The 16446-nt window shown below is 39.5% G+C and overlaps 1 long non-coding RNA gene across 3 annotated transcripts in view; it reads left to right on the top strand.

The window, feature by feature from the left end:
* The window catches only part of LOC131487729 (uncharacterized), a 731038-nt gene extending 725574 nt beyond the window's left edge, over positions 1-5464 (top strand). For all 3 annotated transcript variants that reach the window (XR_009249923.1, XR_009249924.1, XR_009249922.1), the window contains one exon: positions 5337-5464. This is a non-coding gene — a long non-coding RNA (uncharacterized LOC131487729). The remainder of the gene's footprint in view (positions 1-5336) is intronic.
* The last annotated feature ends 10982 nt before the right edge of the window (positions 5465-16446 follow it).

Genomic DNA, 16446 nt, shown 5'->3' with positions numbered 1-16446 from the left:
GCTTTTGGTCCTTTAAAAATTTCCCTGCTGCTACCTCCCTGTCTTACATGTCACACTCCAGTCACCATCAAATACAGCAATGTTTTCCAGCATTAAGGCTCTTCTCCATGTAAGTTTACGCCACTTAGTTTTTCCTGGCTAAATATCTGCCTGTTCTTTAAATCACAGCCAAAATGTTGCTTTCTAGACACAGCCCACCCTGAGTGCATAAGTGAATACTTTTCCGAGTTGCACACTGTGGAGCGCTAACTTGGCATGGGGCTGCAGAGGAGATTCCTCATAGATCTGCAGGAGCAAAATCAGGGGCTGAAACTCACACTTGAAGACTCTCTTGAGTGCCTGCGTAAGCTCACCCAGCTTCCTCTACTGCAACACCAGAGGTTTGGCCCTGATGAGTTCTTGGACTCATTTACCCTACCAGTATAGTTCCAATATGACTCCTCTTGCAGTTAGTAATAATTGGAAACCCTTAATACACCATAAATCAAATCTGGATGCTCAAGAAAAGTATAAACTTTGGATACAAAGTATGGGTTATTTTTATAGGGTCCTTATTTTTTCAAAATTGGGGCAGAGTGTTGTTTAATGGCTCAGCTCCTACATTTAACCATAGGAATAAATATAAATTCTGCCTTAGCACCTGCTAAAATCCAGGCCATGATGTTACCTAATATTTGATTCACCATCATTAGTCGTCCTCATCGAAGAAGCTGCTTTGAGTTATACAACCTGCAGAGACTTATGCAGGCAGTGCTATAGACACAAACATATTTTTATAGTGTGTTTCCCTTCTGTATTATTTCAACTCCTACACTACTTACATATTTATAGAAGCCTCTGGTGATTCTTAATGATGTTGTTCAGTTTAGTTTCTTAATAATTTCCTTGGTTTTATGCTAACATTCCTGCTGTTGATTGTTCTTTTATTTTAATTATGCCGTATTCTAAGCAGTGCTTCTGGGAGTGGGTTGGGGTTTACACTGCAGTACATTACAGGTGAAAATAACTTTTAAAATCCCATTAGGACGAAATCCCTTCACACTTTGGCAGGGGTAGGTGGGTAGGGCCCCATCAATGCTAAAAAGTTATACTGCTTGACTGTAAGGGGTGACAGGCAGCTCTAGTAAGTTAGCAACTACAAATGATGGTAGTTAACGCATATTGGACATATATTACCTGCAGAGCCTGGGTTAGGTGCTCTATGTTCATTCTATCCTTTAATCCTCACCACAACCCTGTAAGGCATATGTTAATACGCCCATTTGCCTCCCATGGAACAGAAGCCTAGAGAATCTCAGCACTTTGTCCAAAGACACACAGAGCCAAGCAGTGGTAAGAAAGGAAGCCTTATCTGACTCCACAGCCCCTGCTTTCAACCACTCTGCTGCCCTTCTGTTCAAGTAAAAGTAAACCTTAGCCCATCATAAAAGTTGGAAGGAAAAAACACACCTCTTAATGCAAACTTTTCCTTGCTTACAAGCACCAAGGATTTTAAAAACTGGGACACCTGGGTGACTCAGTCGGTTAAGCATCTGACTTGGTTCAGATGCATGAGATCATGGTTCGTGGGTTCGAACCCCGCATCGGGCTCTGTGCTGACAGCTCAGGGCCTGGAGCCTGCTTCAGATTCTGTCTGTCTGTCTGTCTCTCTCTGTCTCTCTCTGTACCTCCCTGCTTGTCCTCTGTCTCTCTCTCTCTCTCAAAAATAAACATTAAAAAAAACATTGTCTTACTGTCAGGGGTTAATCATTTAAGAAGAGGTAGTTGCAGTGTTCAAGGCTGAAGAGAAATCAAGTCATTTTTATTCAAACTTGGATCAAATATCATGCTCAAAAGAATGTAACGTTGGAATCACAGTACTGATTTTGCATGCTGTATTGCTGTATACTCTCAATAACGTTGGGCAGCGAATTAAACTGTCAAGTCCTACCTCTGCAGGTAGAAATAATAATAATAATAATTACATAGATAACTTTGTAGGAGTGCTAACAGCACTGACCCCATCTTTGGCCCTCCATCTTGTTTATGCCTGTGCCATGACCTCCCTGAGGCTTTGATTTCTAGGCCCCTTGGAGGTTAATGTATGTCCCGACCAGAATGTAGGAAGGCTTGTTTTGATCTTCTCTAAAGTGGCCTAAAGAATGCGCCACTATAGATGACAAGTAGTGCTACCTGATGTACAGGTGGGATCACTTTAGAGAACTAGTAGCAAAGACTGCCACACAGGTGGCAACACTTTAGGTAACTACCCTTTGACCTCACCACACTGCCTCTCACTCTATAAAAGCTGTGGGTTAAGGTCCCAGGTTGAGTCGGGGTACGGTTGCGTAGTACCTAGATTGTTCATCTGCCCGATCCCCCCCGTCAGTAAGTTACTCTGAATACATCTCTGTAAACAGTATGGAGGGGCTTGATTTGTCTTTGTCTCAATATGCCTTGTCAGTTTGGGGGATCCTTTACCCTCTCTCCTCCACCTTCTGACACAGCTGATGGGTAGATATCTAGAACCAAATGAGGTAATCTATAGAGGATGCCACACATAGTGTCTGTCACGTATTTGCCTAATCAATATGATTCTCCCTGTCCTCTATTTCATCTATAGAGCAATAAATAATTCCATATTTTTGTCTTATAGATGTCACTTAGGAGGAATAGATGCCCAGGGGGTGGTCTGCCAATCACTTTACTGGCCCTTCAGGGCCTTTACAGGGTCTTCAGCTCTGCTGTCCCCGTTGCCACTTCTTTACCACATCAGGCACATCTCACTGTTGGGCCCCTTGCACTGGCTCTTTCTTCTGCCTGGAATGGTCTTCCCTAGACATCCACCTGAGTTACTGCCTCATTGTCTCCAAGTCATAGCTTAAAGATCGCCTTCTCAGTGGAGGCTTTTCTGACCATTTTCTTTAAAATTGCACACATATACTTCTCCACCTTATTGCCTTCTGGGCTTGATTCCCTTGAACATATAATTTGTGTTTTGTATTTATTATATGTGTCCTCCACCCCCTGTAATGTAAACTACATAAGGATAGAAATGTTTGCCCTTTTCCCCCCTACTGGCTTATTTTTATTATCTAGGACAATATGTGGTTTATAGTAGAAGCCTGTTAAATATGTGTTGAATAAATTAATGAATAAATGGATGGTTTTCAAAATGAATGCTTTCAATAGAAAATTCAAAGAAGGTAAATATCACTGTGGAATGTGTTGAACTGGACATTCCATGGGATTGGATGGAAGATTGAAATATTACTATGAGTAGTGGTATCCTATTAGGATAGCTTAGTTTTCTGGACGGCAGTGGGAAAGCAGTGTCGCATGATTTTAAAAAAGCAAAACAAAACAAAAAAAACCCAATTATACCCATGATAGATAAATCGAAATGAATTTCAAAAGAAAAGGACTTGGACATCCAGTGATGTATCTACTCGTTGAAATCCCATAGCATTTTCTGTGACTACACTTAAAAAAGTGTAATGACTTATGCCTTGTTTTTTCCCCATTTCTATTTGTGTCACATACAAACATATGGTATTGATTTAAGAACTTGAGCTCAGAATTCAAATAAAACTCAATTAGACTGAATCCAAATCTTGGCACCTCCACTTTCTTAAGTCCTGAAGCTTGGAAAAGTTAGCAAACTTCATAGGTTCCTCTTTTGTAAATAGGGATAATGTCAGTACCTACCTCATAGAGTCATCGTGATGGATTAAAGTGGTAAACCTGTGTGAAGGGTTTAGAACAGGCACCTGCCCCACAATATGTGTTCAGCTGGTGAGCTATTACAAATTTTATTGTTCTTACTCCCTGGTAGACTATAAGCTGCAGGAAAAAAAAAATATATATATATATATATACACACACACATGCATGCGTCTGTATGTGTACATATAGTATTAAATACATATATTTGATTTCTCTGTTCACAGATATTTTCCCATTGTGAAACTTGTTTGAGAGGGATTGAAAAGGGGTAGAATCTTCCTAGAGGATTCATCCATTAGTCTTAACACATAACATGAAGTGAAATGGATTTCTTAGATTACAATAATAAGGACTACTTTTCATTTGACAGCCTTGCAGGGTGTGAATGAAAACTGCTGTTTTAAAGTGGTTATGTTCTATGGATGAAACTGGTCTTATTGAATGCACTGATGAATGTTTTATGGTTTTATTACAGATTTAATCATAAATCATTTTTATGAATTAATGAAAAATAGTATTTGTAAAGGTTAATAAATTTCTTGACAAAAAATGTATTTTATATATATAAATATATATATTTATATATATATACATATAAAAATGTATTTTTATATATATATATATATATATATATATATATAATTATTGAATAAATGAATATAGCAGACACTGCAGTGGGAGGTAAGCCAGAAAAAACAAGGAGATGTTGTCAGTATTCAAGGAAATTAACAATATCACAAGGTAGAGAGGAAGTGATATGAAGAGGTAGGGAACATCTCAGTTTAAGGAGAGTCATTAAAAGTGGCATTCTAAGGGGCACCTGGGTGGCTCAATTGGTTGAGCATCTGCCTCTTGATTTCAGCTCAGGTCATGATCTCACGGTTAGGGAGTTTGAGCTACAAGTTGGGCTATGTGCTGACAGCATGGAGCCTGCTTGAGACTCTCTTTCTCTCTCTCTGCCCCTCGCTTGCATGCTCTCTCTCTCTCTCTCTCTCTCTCTCTCTCTCTCTCACACACACACACACACACACACACACACACACAAATAAATAAGCATTAAGAAAAGTGGTGTCATAAAACAAAGAGTGATGAGATGAAATGGCTTTAGATCTCCAAAAAATCATCTAAGGATCCCTCCCGATCTACTTACCTATAAATTAGCATTTATAGGTATGGTGATTTTAAAATATGTACACAAATTCTTTGATATCTCCATTTGAAGAAGCAGAACATATTCTCTCTTGGATCTAGTGAGTTGCTTTTGATAAATAGAATAAAGTGGAAGTGATGATTTCCAGCTACTGAGACAAGGTCATAAAAGGCATTGGGACAAAAAAAAAACAAAAAAAAAACACTACTGTTCTCAATCTAATCTTTAAAAACAAAGTGATCCCACTTTTCACATATTCATGTTTTTTTCACCTCCTAAACCCTAAATTCCTTGAAATGATAGCCCTTGCCCAGATCTTCTGTGTATGCCTTAGAATCTAGCGCATAGGTTAACCTGGCTGACTAAGCCCTCAGTCAGAGTATATTTGATTGGCTATCATCTCCATATTTTTATGAGGCTCTTCTTGATTAGAAAAATAACTTCATTACTTGAAATAATTATTTTTTTAATCATTGTGCAGAATTTTACCGGGCTAAAAATAGAGATCCGAAGAAGAATGGCAGAGAACTCCTATGGGATTCTGAAGGCTCCATCTCTAGATGTGACCATGTTCTGATCAGTTCGACATTGAAAGAATCATCCAGCTGGTTCATGGTAAGTCCATGAGCTTGGTGGTACTGATCATATGATCTGAATCTCAGTTTCTTTTCCTGTGATGTGTGAATGATAAAAATAGGGTTATCTTGAGGAAACAGTAAGATAATCTCTGTAGAGTCCTTAATAAGTGTCAACAACTATTTTTATTTTTACCTTTCCCTTTTGTCCCATTTCCTCCACTAAAGGACATGTATTGACTTAGATGTTGCTTTAGACTTTTTTTAGTATTTCTTAACCATGGAAGACCTTTTGATACATGGAGAGGGCCTTAAATATATGCTACGTAAGGAAGAAAAGAACAGGGATAAAGGTATTCATATCAGCCCTACATAAAATCTGAAACAATGCAACCAGGAAGATGATATTTAATGTATTTAAAAGCCATAGCCAGTGACTGGAACAGACCAAGATGAGACCAAGAGAAGACATGATAACACATGGAGAGAAATTTCAGAGGAAAAAAAAAAATCTTGCCCAAGGTTCTTATTCATGCAAAGTTGTAATCCCCTGGTCACCAGCATCTCAGAGGGATACAAGTAAACATGCAGAATACTATAGGGATATTTGCATTTTTGTATGAACAATTTTTTAATGATGTCACTGAGAAATGTTAACTAATTGCATTTTTAATTAGTTTTAGGGTATAGAAGAATTAAAAGTGGTTATATTTAGAACTTATTTAATTAAAATGGATAAACTATATTTCACGTGCATAATATAGATAATCTCACTAGGTTCTACTCCTGGCTATACTACTGATTTAATTAATTGGGAGAACTGCAGCATATTAATGAGAAGAAAATAGAAACCATTGCCTTCTTCCTTTATTGTGATTGCAAGCCATTCCAGGTTCTGGATAAGTGGATAGTTGATATTGAAGGCAGGAAATGTTTATTATTCAGTGCAGCAGGCTGTGGTGACATTTCTTATCATTTCAGCATAACTGTGCCGGAGGGTCTGTAAATAGTATTTGCCAAAGGCAATTTTACACATTCATAATATTCTTTGATGTCTGGGCTGGGCCCAACTGACAGAGCCCCCGAGGCTATCTTTCTCCTCCTCCTCCTGCAGGCTGATAAACCAGTGTGTGGGTTTACAGAGAAACAAAACAAACTCAAGAAATTTCATTTAGTAATTTCTGAAATAAATTCACCTTAAGGAAGCCAATGCCTAGCAGATAGTGGCCGTTTAATAAGTAGTTATTGAGTGAGGGGTGGTCCACTTGCATCCAGGTTATGGAGAATCATTTCAAGAGGGAAAATTTACCTGCAGGAAACATTCTGGGTAAATTTGATTTTATGCTCTTCTGCGTAGGAAAGAGAAGATGAGAAAATGTGAAACCCTCATTCTCAGCAATATGAATAATAGTTAATAATGAATTAACATTTATTGCATTCTTACTCTGTTCACCAGTTGAGGAAACTTTTGTACATTGACTCATTTATCACAGCAGTAGACCCATATGAGATTGATGAGAAAACTGAGTCACAGATTAGCCAAGAGCACACAGCTAGTAAGTAATAGCACATTAAAAAAATAAGACACTAGGGGCACCTGGGTGACTGAGTTGGTCAAGCATCCAACTCTTGGTTTTGGCTTAGGTCATGATCTCTTGGTTCCTGAGTCAAGCCCCACATAGGGCTCTGCCCTGACAGGGTAGAGCCCACTTGGGATTCTCTCTCCCTCTCTCTCTGGCCCTCCCCTGCTCCTGCTCTTTCAACTCTCTCTCTCTCAAAATAAATAAATAAACTTAAAAAAAAATCATAGTCTATTAAAAAAAAAATTAAATAGGGCTCCTAGGTGTCTCAGTTGGTTAAGCTTCTGACTTTGGCTCAGGTCATGATCTTGCAGTTTGTGAGTTCCAGCCCCACGTGGGGCTCTGTGCTGACATCTCAGAGCCTGCTTCAGATTCTGTGTCTCTTTCTCTCTCTCCTGCTCACATTCTGTCTCTCTCTCTCTCAAAAAGAAAGATTTAATAAATAAATAAATAAATAAATAAATAAATAAATAAGACACTAGACATATTTCCTATTATTTACAATACCACTATTTGTTCAGGCTCCAAATAACCCTATCTACTACCTCTGACCCAGGAAGTACCCATAAAATTACCCTGTACATTTTCTTTCTAAAACATACAGTTTTCTGAAATTATTATATTCATATAATTATGTTTTTTGTTGTTTTTCCATTTAAGTTTATTATTTGTCTCTATCAATTAGAATATAGGTGATTTGCATTCTCATCTTCTGCACTTATTTATTCCATATCCCTCTGTGAGTTTAATTTTTAAAAGTCTGACATCCATAATGAGATAATAGTTCTGCTTTTTTTTTTTTTTTTGAATGATGTCCAGTCTCTTCAACCTGGCACTCAAGGCAATCTGTCATGTGATACCTTTTTATCTTTTCAAATCTGCCTCCTTCTAGTGCAAAACATCCTTGCTGTCTCCCTGTTGATTAGCATATCCTCTGCCTCCTTCATCCATGGTGTGCACAGTCTTCTCTCTTTTGGCACCAACAGCCCTATTCCCACCTGCATGTTTGAACATAATTCTGCTTTCAAAGATGCAACCATAGCCAAGCTCTCATTCCTGTTGATTTCATTAATATTCGTCACCATCTTCTCCCCGAGCCTGTGGTTCCAAGTTTCTTTCCCTTCAGCCATCACTTTGTAGCTTCATGCCTTGTACTTTGGTAGTGCCACATGAGTAAATTTAAGTCTCAAACAAAATATCCTGTACCAGTTAGGTTTTCGCTCCACTGTATCTCTTGCAGTGTTGGACATAGACTATGTTACAAGTAAATAATAGACTGATAGCTACCTATACTGCTCATGCAGTCCATTGCTAGGTAATGAAAAATGATTATTCCAATTAATATAAAGGATGTTGTGCTGTCCTGCCTGGACTTCGCGTCAGGAATGATGATCTTTTTCTCCCAGCTGCTAAGAATGCAGTGAGAAGAGAACTTTGACTACTGGCCCGTTTCAGAGATTGCCTCTACTGAAGAGACCCCACCCTGCTTGATCCTCTGTGCCCCTTCCTGGGATGCCAATATCCATGACTGCTTTACATGGGAGTATAAAAGCCTGACACCATCGCTCCACTGAGAACAACTCTGAAGCGTCATTCATGCTTCAGAGCTCCCCATAGAGTGACCTACAGCTGCCACTGAGGCTGCATGGCAGCCCAAGTTCTTCTGTCAAACTCTGCTTCCTCCCTTCTGCAGATTTTCCCAAGCCCACTCCTGAAAGAACTTCCTACATTTTAAACCTCTCAGAGTCCAGGGGGGCACGTGGGTGGCTCAATTAGTTGAGCATCTGACTTTGGCTCAGGTTATGATCTCATAGTTTGAGTTCAAGCCCTATGCTCACAGAGCCCACTTCAGATCCTCTGTCCCCTGTCTCTGCCCCTCCCCTGTTTTCACTCTCAGAAAAAAAAATTATATATATATATATATATATATATATATATATATATATATATGGCTCTTCAGAGTCTGTTTTGCAGAGAACCCAAGTAATAATACTCACTAATCATACATTCCATGATCACACATGTTTTTTTTTTTTCTAATGAAGATTAGGGGATATGGATGAAAAGTAGTAAGAGAGAGAATCAAAAAAGACAATGAGGGGGAATCAGTGAACTTCTCTTTGCATATCGTGGAAAGTTTCTGTTTCGTTTTCCTTATTCATTGGATCGTTTGCCTTAGACAATTTTGCTCTGCTTTTTAAAAGTTATTATCCCTATAAGTGTAGATGGTGAGCATTGTCTTTAGAAAATGATGCATAGGAATATATGAGAAGAAGAAAATTAAAAGGACAATTTAGGTTGAACTGCACAGTTGTGGTGAATGAAATGGGGACACAGGGCCAGGCCACTCAATCTCTAGCCTCAAGGAGAGCTGATTCTGTCTTTTATTTTATCCAAGAAAAAGTAGGGAATATACTAGAATCGCCTGAGAATGCTCCCTTTATTTATGTATTTTCAAAAGCCCAAAGTTGGACACTCAGAATGCCCTAAAATAGGAAGAGTATGTCATTCCTTTATCTGAGACCCAAATACCAGCTGTTTAGAAGGCTCCAGCAGCATACATCATCATGCATTTGCCCCCTCAGTGAAATCAGCTGTGTGCAGTCACTCTCACAGCCCCGACTAATTGGCTCCATCCTGCCAATAAGGGCCTTTGCCAATGGTGCCACTCTTCAATTTTATAAACATTCAAAAATATTAAGTCAAGTTGGCCAGCTTCTTAGCAACCATCTCTGCAAAAATGAACACCTTTGATGGTGAGAACAAGCATTTCAACCCCTTGAAAATAACAGTGAGGTGTTTTTTTTTTTCCTACTCTCCCTCCTCAATGAATATTAAGCCTCTTTTTCTTGAAAAGAAAGAACAAATCAAGCACAGAATTTTCATTCCTCAACTTCATGTCAGTGACAATGGCGCGTTGGTGTGTCTTTGGGGGCTGCCTTGATGCTTATTTTTTCCTTCTGAGCAAAACTGCATTAGACCAAAAAAAAATGCCCCTGAGATTTAATTATCTTTCTATATTATTTTTCACTACAAAGACACTTACTCTTTTATTGTGTTGCTATGTTGGGAAAAAAAAAGTCTTTAATAGATGCAATTTTTTTTTCTAATGGTAAAGGCAGTATCACTTCAAAGATGGGGAGCTTGCCTTTTTTGTGTTTGACAAAAGGAGCTTAGTGCTTTGAATAATTTCAAGGTGACATGAAAGTTGGTGGTCAAGATGGCTATAGAAAATAAAGGAGTCAGGAATTTGGGGTATTGTCCCTTCAGGTGCCTCATAATTTTGCCTGGTTTTAGGTCTATAATGATTGCTGGTAACACAAACTGTATGTATTTAAGTTATTCAAAAGAGCTCTTTTCTATAAAAGTAATAAATTGTTTTCATGGACCTACAGGGCAGGGATAACAATGGACACCAGAAAGAGATAGAAGCCAAGGACTGTAACATGACAGGGACCCGAGGAAATCCTCTCCTGGATCTTTGATCTCTGCTTCTCTTTGTACATCTGTTGTTGTTTTCATTTCTCTTTCTTACCAGGTTTCCCAGTGTACCTGGTGGGGTATAACTGCCATCAAACATGGCTAGGTTTATGATTTCACCACTCAGCCAGACTGAGACTCTCATATTCCTTCAGTTTTAAATTTTCAGGGAAGACTTTTGCTTGATCCAATCTAGAGTGTCTATTGTCTCCCTGTTGTCCAGAAATTATATCAGAGTCAGTCATGCTGGAAAATCATGGCTGGTCCCTTCTCAATCATGTGGATAAAGAGAAGGGGACATATTCAAACAAGTAATCAGGACAGTTACCTGAAAAGTAGGGGTTGTATTCGTATTACTGTTTGTAGCATGATGGTCAACTATGAATCTGAAAATAGGAAAGACATAGGAAGAAATGTTTGAGGCAAAGGCTAAATGGCTCAATTTTTTAGTTTGAGCAATATGTGTTTGAATTTGGCATTAGCCTATCAGGGGAAGCATCTGGATACTTAATTGTTAATTAATTCACTTTGTGTTCCCCTGTTTATTCATTCATGTATCTATTCACATGCTGAAAGTCCTTTTGTGTATTTATTGAAGGGATACAGAATTAGAAGTGTATCGGAGCATTTACATAAGAAATACATCCAGAAAAAATCTCAAGGATAGTGGGTATGTTGGGCAGAGTATGCTAGCTACTAACGCAGACACATACACACACACAGTCACAATGGCTCAACACAAAAACTCTTTATTAAAGATGGGGAGGCATTTTCTTTATGCTGATACTTAGAGACTCAGGCTCCTTCTCATGAGTAGGCCATTCCTTAGACTGCCAGAATGTTCTGCTGGTCCTCTGCATCTGATCAGCTGATGAATGAAGACAGACAGTGGGAGGATTTCATGGAAATCTTTAAGGACCAGACCTAGAAATGGCATGCTTTACCCCTTGCCGCATTCCTTAAATAGCTGGACCTAAGTCCTAAGGGGTCTTTGATATGGAATCACACAGGAAGAAAAAAGATGAGTACTGCATTTAATCCCTGAGCAAGGGAGTCTCCTGCTCTGGGCCAGGCCTTTTATTCTTCTTCTTATTTTTTAAATGTTTGTTTATTTATTTTTGAGACAGAGAGAATGAGCTGGGGGGGGGGGGGGGGGAGGGGCGTGGAGGGGTAGAGAGAGAGGGAAAGAGAATCCCAAGGAGGCTCCGCTCTGTCAGCAGAGAGCCCAACATGGGTCTTGAACTCAAGAATTGTGAGATATGACCTGAGCCAAAACCAAGAGTCAGAGGCTTAACCACCTGAGCCACCCAAGTGCTCCTGGCCAGGCCTTTTAGACAGATAGTCTCAGGATTTCCTCCAGTTGCACCACCCCCTCTGGGAAATGAGACTACAGGGCCAAGATCCACGGGTGCCTGGGAAGTCGGAGTTCTCTGGAAACAAATCCTTGTAATTATTTCCAGGTGCAGCTTGGTTGCTCTTCTCTGGGTTCACCTTCCAAAGGTCCCATATACACATCCTTAGGTGTCAGGCATAGCCAAGTACTGGCCATTTGTGAGGCATTTGGACAAAACTTGCATGGGCAGAAATGGGTGTGCATGATGCCTCTTCTAGTGCAGGATGAAGCTTGGGCTGGCTGGAAAGGGGGAGGCCATGGTAGAGGGATGAGGGCCTGGGCCTAGGTCTTCCCATGTGTTTCTAGCATGAAACTCTGAGGAATTCCAGAAGTCTAAATTCAAACCTACCTTTCCATGTTTTTATGAATGTACTTGATAATGCAGGAAGCTAGAATGTATTTTACTTGGCAGGTTGTCAGCTTGGTTTATAACATTTAAACACTGAGATGTGTAGTATGTGGGCCTCTGCTATGTTCTTGTCCCCAGCCTGGACAGTATTAGGGATGCTCCTTGTGGTGAGCTGTGGCAGCCTCTGACACCGTACACAACCAGGGTGATTTTATGCTTCGCTTTGTATGTTTCTCAAAGGAAGGAGAAACTTAAAATAGTTCACTTCTATTAAACAAAAATAAAAATTTAATTGCTGTGTTTCACCAAGCCTTATTCAATGGACCATTTCTGCCTGTATTACCCTAAGCACTAATAAACTCTAGAAAGTTACTAATAAACACTCTGGTTTCATTTAATAATAACTACCCTTTTTTTCCCCTCAACTCCTAGTATGTGCTAGACACTGCCATTAATGCGTTATCTCATTTAATTCTAACAATTCTTTTAGTTATTATCCCTATTTGACAGATCAGGAAACATAAGCTGAGAAAGGACCTCACAGATTTAAAATTCAAATGCAGGTTGGATTTCATGAAAAGTTTGCCTTCTTGCGGTACTTGGGTGGCTCAGTTGGTTGAGCGCCCGACTTCGGCTCTGGTCATGATCTCACAGTCCGTGGGTTTGAGCCCCACGTTGGGCTCTATGCTGACAGCATGGAGTCTGTTTCAGATTCTGTGTCTCCCTCTCTCTCTGCCCCTCCCCTGCTCATTCTCTCTCTCTCTCTCTCTCTCTCTCTCTCTCTCTCTCTCTCTCTCTCAGATAAACATTAGGGGCGCCTGGGTGGCGCAGTCGGTTAAGCGTCCGACTTCAGCCAGGTCACGATCTCGCGGTCCGTGAGTTCGAGCCCGCGTCAGGCTCTGGGCTGATGGCTCAGAGCCTGGAGCCTGTTTCCAATTCTGTGTCTCCCTCTCTCTCTGCCCCTTCCCCGTTCATGCTCTGTCTCTCTCTGTCCCAAAAATAAATAAAAAACGTTGAGAAAAAATTAAAAAAAAAAAAAAGATAAACATTAAAGAAAATGTTAAAAAAAAAAAAAAGTTTGCCTTCTTTCCAGCAATGGCACACAAATGTTTCAAATTAGAATGCATCACAGGTATGAGAAAGGCCAGTCCCCTCCATGCCCATTTTGATTCTGGGATCATCTCTGTCACAGTCCAAAAATACTTGACCTGTCTGGATAGAGACACTTCTGGTGACATGTTTTTTTATATATTAATAATTAATTAAATAAACACTGGGACCATTAGCATAGTAAAGCAATTTTTATTTTTATTTTTTTATTTTAATCTTTTTATTTTTTTTGAGAGAGAGAGAGACAGAGCCTGAGCAGGGGAGGGGCAAAGAGAGAGGGAGACACAGAATCTGAAGGAGGCTCCAGGCTCTAAGCTGTCAGCACAGAGCCAGATGCAGGGCTGGAACTTAGAAACCGTGAGATCATGACCTGAGCTGAAGTCGGACGCTTAACCGACTGAGCCATCCAGGTGTCCCTAAAGCAGTTTTTAACTTACAAGTTGGGATGCATTTATGTGTTTTTTTACAGTAAGAAAAAAAAATGCAGCCAAACCAATGGGACTTCTATGTAAATCACAGTTCATCTTATTTTTATTCCATGTAAAATTTTGAATATTCCAAGGCCAGTGGGTCATGCACATGAATGTCCATTTGGGAAAAATAACTGTATTCAAAATTTAAAGATCTAAACTTGGTAAGTTGTGTTTGTGTTTCCTTTGTTTTCCTGGGTGAGTGGAGATTTTTTTTTTCCACATGCAGCCTTAAACCAGTCCTCTCTAGAAACGGGTGTGTGTGTATATGTGTGTGTTTGTGTGTGTGTGTTGTTACTATAAGTAGAGAATCTTTTAATTTATTATCCAGACTAGGACACTTTTGAGAATGAAATGGGGTGCTATTGATAATTATGCATAAACTGAAATAATCCCGGGAGAATGGAGTCCTGGTCCATCCTAGTCATAAATAAAAATGAATGGGCCAGGTTGCTTATTTATAGGACATTCTCAAGAAGCCCAAATAAAGGGAGACACACAGATGAATAGCTGACAGAGACAGAAGGTGGAGTGAATGGGCACAAAGGAATGTTTGGAGATGATGGGATTGTTCTATATCTTGATTGTGATCATGTGTTCATAACTATATGTACTTTTCAGAACTCACAGAACTATGCACCAAAAGGGGGATTTTACTCTCTGTATAATTATACCTCAGTTACAAAAAGATAGCAGAGTGGGGCAGCTGGGTGGCTTATTCGGATGAGCATCTGACTTCAGTTCAGGTCATGATCTCACAGTTTGTGAGTTCAAGCCCCACGTTGGGCTGGCTTCTGTAGCCTGTCAGCACAGAGCCTGCTTTGGATCCCCTGTCCCCTCTCTCTGCCCCTTCCCTGCTTGCACTCTCTCATAAATAAACACTAAACACAAAGTAGAGTTAAGAGATCCTATAAAAAGAATGGCAGAAACCTGAATTTAGAAAGATCCTTTCTTTTTTACTTTTGACTATAAAATGAAAAAGAAAAAGCATATGCCCTCTCAAGAAGAAACAAAATAAATGTAATAGTTACAAGCTCTGCTTTATGGCAAAGTTAAAGAATTAGCACCACTCAAATCATTCTACAAGAGTAAAATCTGAAAAAAAACAAAAACAAAAGAGGTTTCTTCCTCTATGACCACACACCACCACGTGGTGGCCAGGGGACATCATGGACTAACAGAGTCACCCTTGTGCTGTTGTACTCTGTGATGGGACAGAAGTGAGGTGGTCCTAGAGAGATAGGACCGAGGCATATCTGAGAAATGTGGCAGGTGGATATGGTGAAACTCAAGAATAAATAGTGGGAAAGAGTGCTCAGTGAACTATCTGGACAATTCTGATTTGTCCATGAGAAATATTTCAGACATCCCCTGAGTAAAAGCGTGAATAGTTGGGAGGACTGTTTTTACAGATGACTAAGGAAGCAAGATAAGAGTAGTTCAACACAGGCTCTTTACATTAACGTGAAGGCATTGATATCCACAGATTGGTGAAGTCAGCAATGCTTGACTTTTGTAACACAGTACGTCAGGGAAGAGCATTTTAATTGTAGGACATCTTTCTAATAGCAGATATCATTTTCATGTTGGCAATAACACCACTACTCAATTTAAATAACAATAAGCTCCCTGATCCTTAAAAGAATGCTGTGTGTAATTAGCATTAGTTCAATTGTGACCCACAATTGCTTTATGCTATATTTTGTCCTATTTTTCTACTTCAAAAGAACCATGTCATTAATTTTCCTGTGGTGCACTGAGATCTCTGAGACCCATTACAGCTCTAAAATTCAAAGATGCCACAACTGAATTTGTATTTAAAAGTCCAAACCAACTTGGTGCCACCTACTGACATTAATGGAAGGCAACACACATGGTATTAGAAGAGCTTTAAGTTCTAGCCCTACCTCTTACTATGGGAACTTAAGCCCCATTTCCACATGTGTAAATCCCTGGTATTTGCTTACTTTCCACATCTATTTTTTTAAAAAGAGGAAATCCCTGGTATTTTCCTACATGCGTAGGGGTGTTGTAGAGACAAAATGCAGAGATGAAATACTTATACTAGGCTTGGCTACAGGGTAGATATTCAGTTGGTGTTGACTATATGGTGTAAGGCCAGAAATAAAGATTCAGTATTATATGTGGCCTTGATATCTGAAACCACAAGGGTATGTATGACTAATCAACTGCTGTTGATCACATCTTTCCAGCTTTAGGTGTTGGGTGTGTGGTAAAGAAGAGGCAGTCAAATCAAACTTGTTACGGTTAAGTAACTGTACAGACTACAACAGGATACTGATCAGTATAACTCCCTCTGGACTTGTGCTTCAAAACTTTACACTTTGATGATTTAGATTTCTACCTAAGAGGTTAGCTAAACATTATGGTTTACACGGAACTGTTTACGCCATAAGAACAAACTTTAACAGATTCACTGTGGGATATGTTAGTCATTCCCAAAGATTATTTTGGGGAGCCTAACATACAGCTGCAGCTTCTCCCTAAATTTTGAGGACTTTGGGAATATTTATGAGGATTTTAGTAAGTTTACAGAAACTACTCAGGGATTTTTGCACATCCACTACCCAGACTAAACTGAGTGGAGATTGAAACGACAATCGCTGGAGATCA

The sequence above is a fragment of the Neofelis nebulosa genome, chromosome 10 (assembly GCF_028018385.1).
Source record: "Neofelis nebulosa isolate mNeoNeb1 chromosome 10, mNeoNeb1.pri, whole genome shotgun sequence".
NCBI lineage: Eukaryota > Metazoa > Chordata > Mammalia > Carnivora > Felidae > Neofelis > Neofelis nebulosa.
This window is presented reverse-complemented; position numbering and strand designations above follow the sequence as displayed.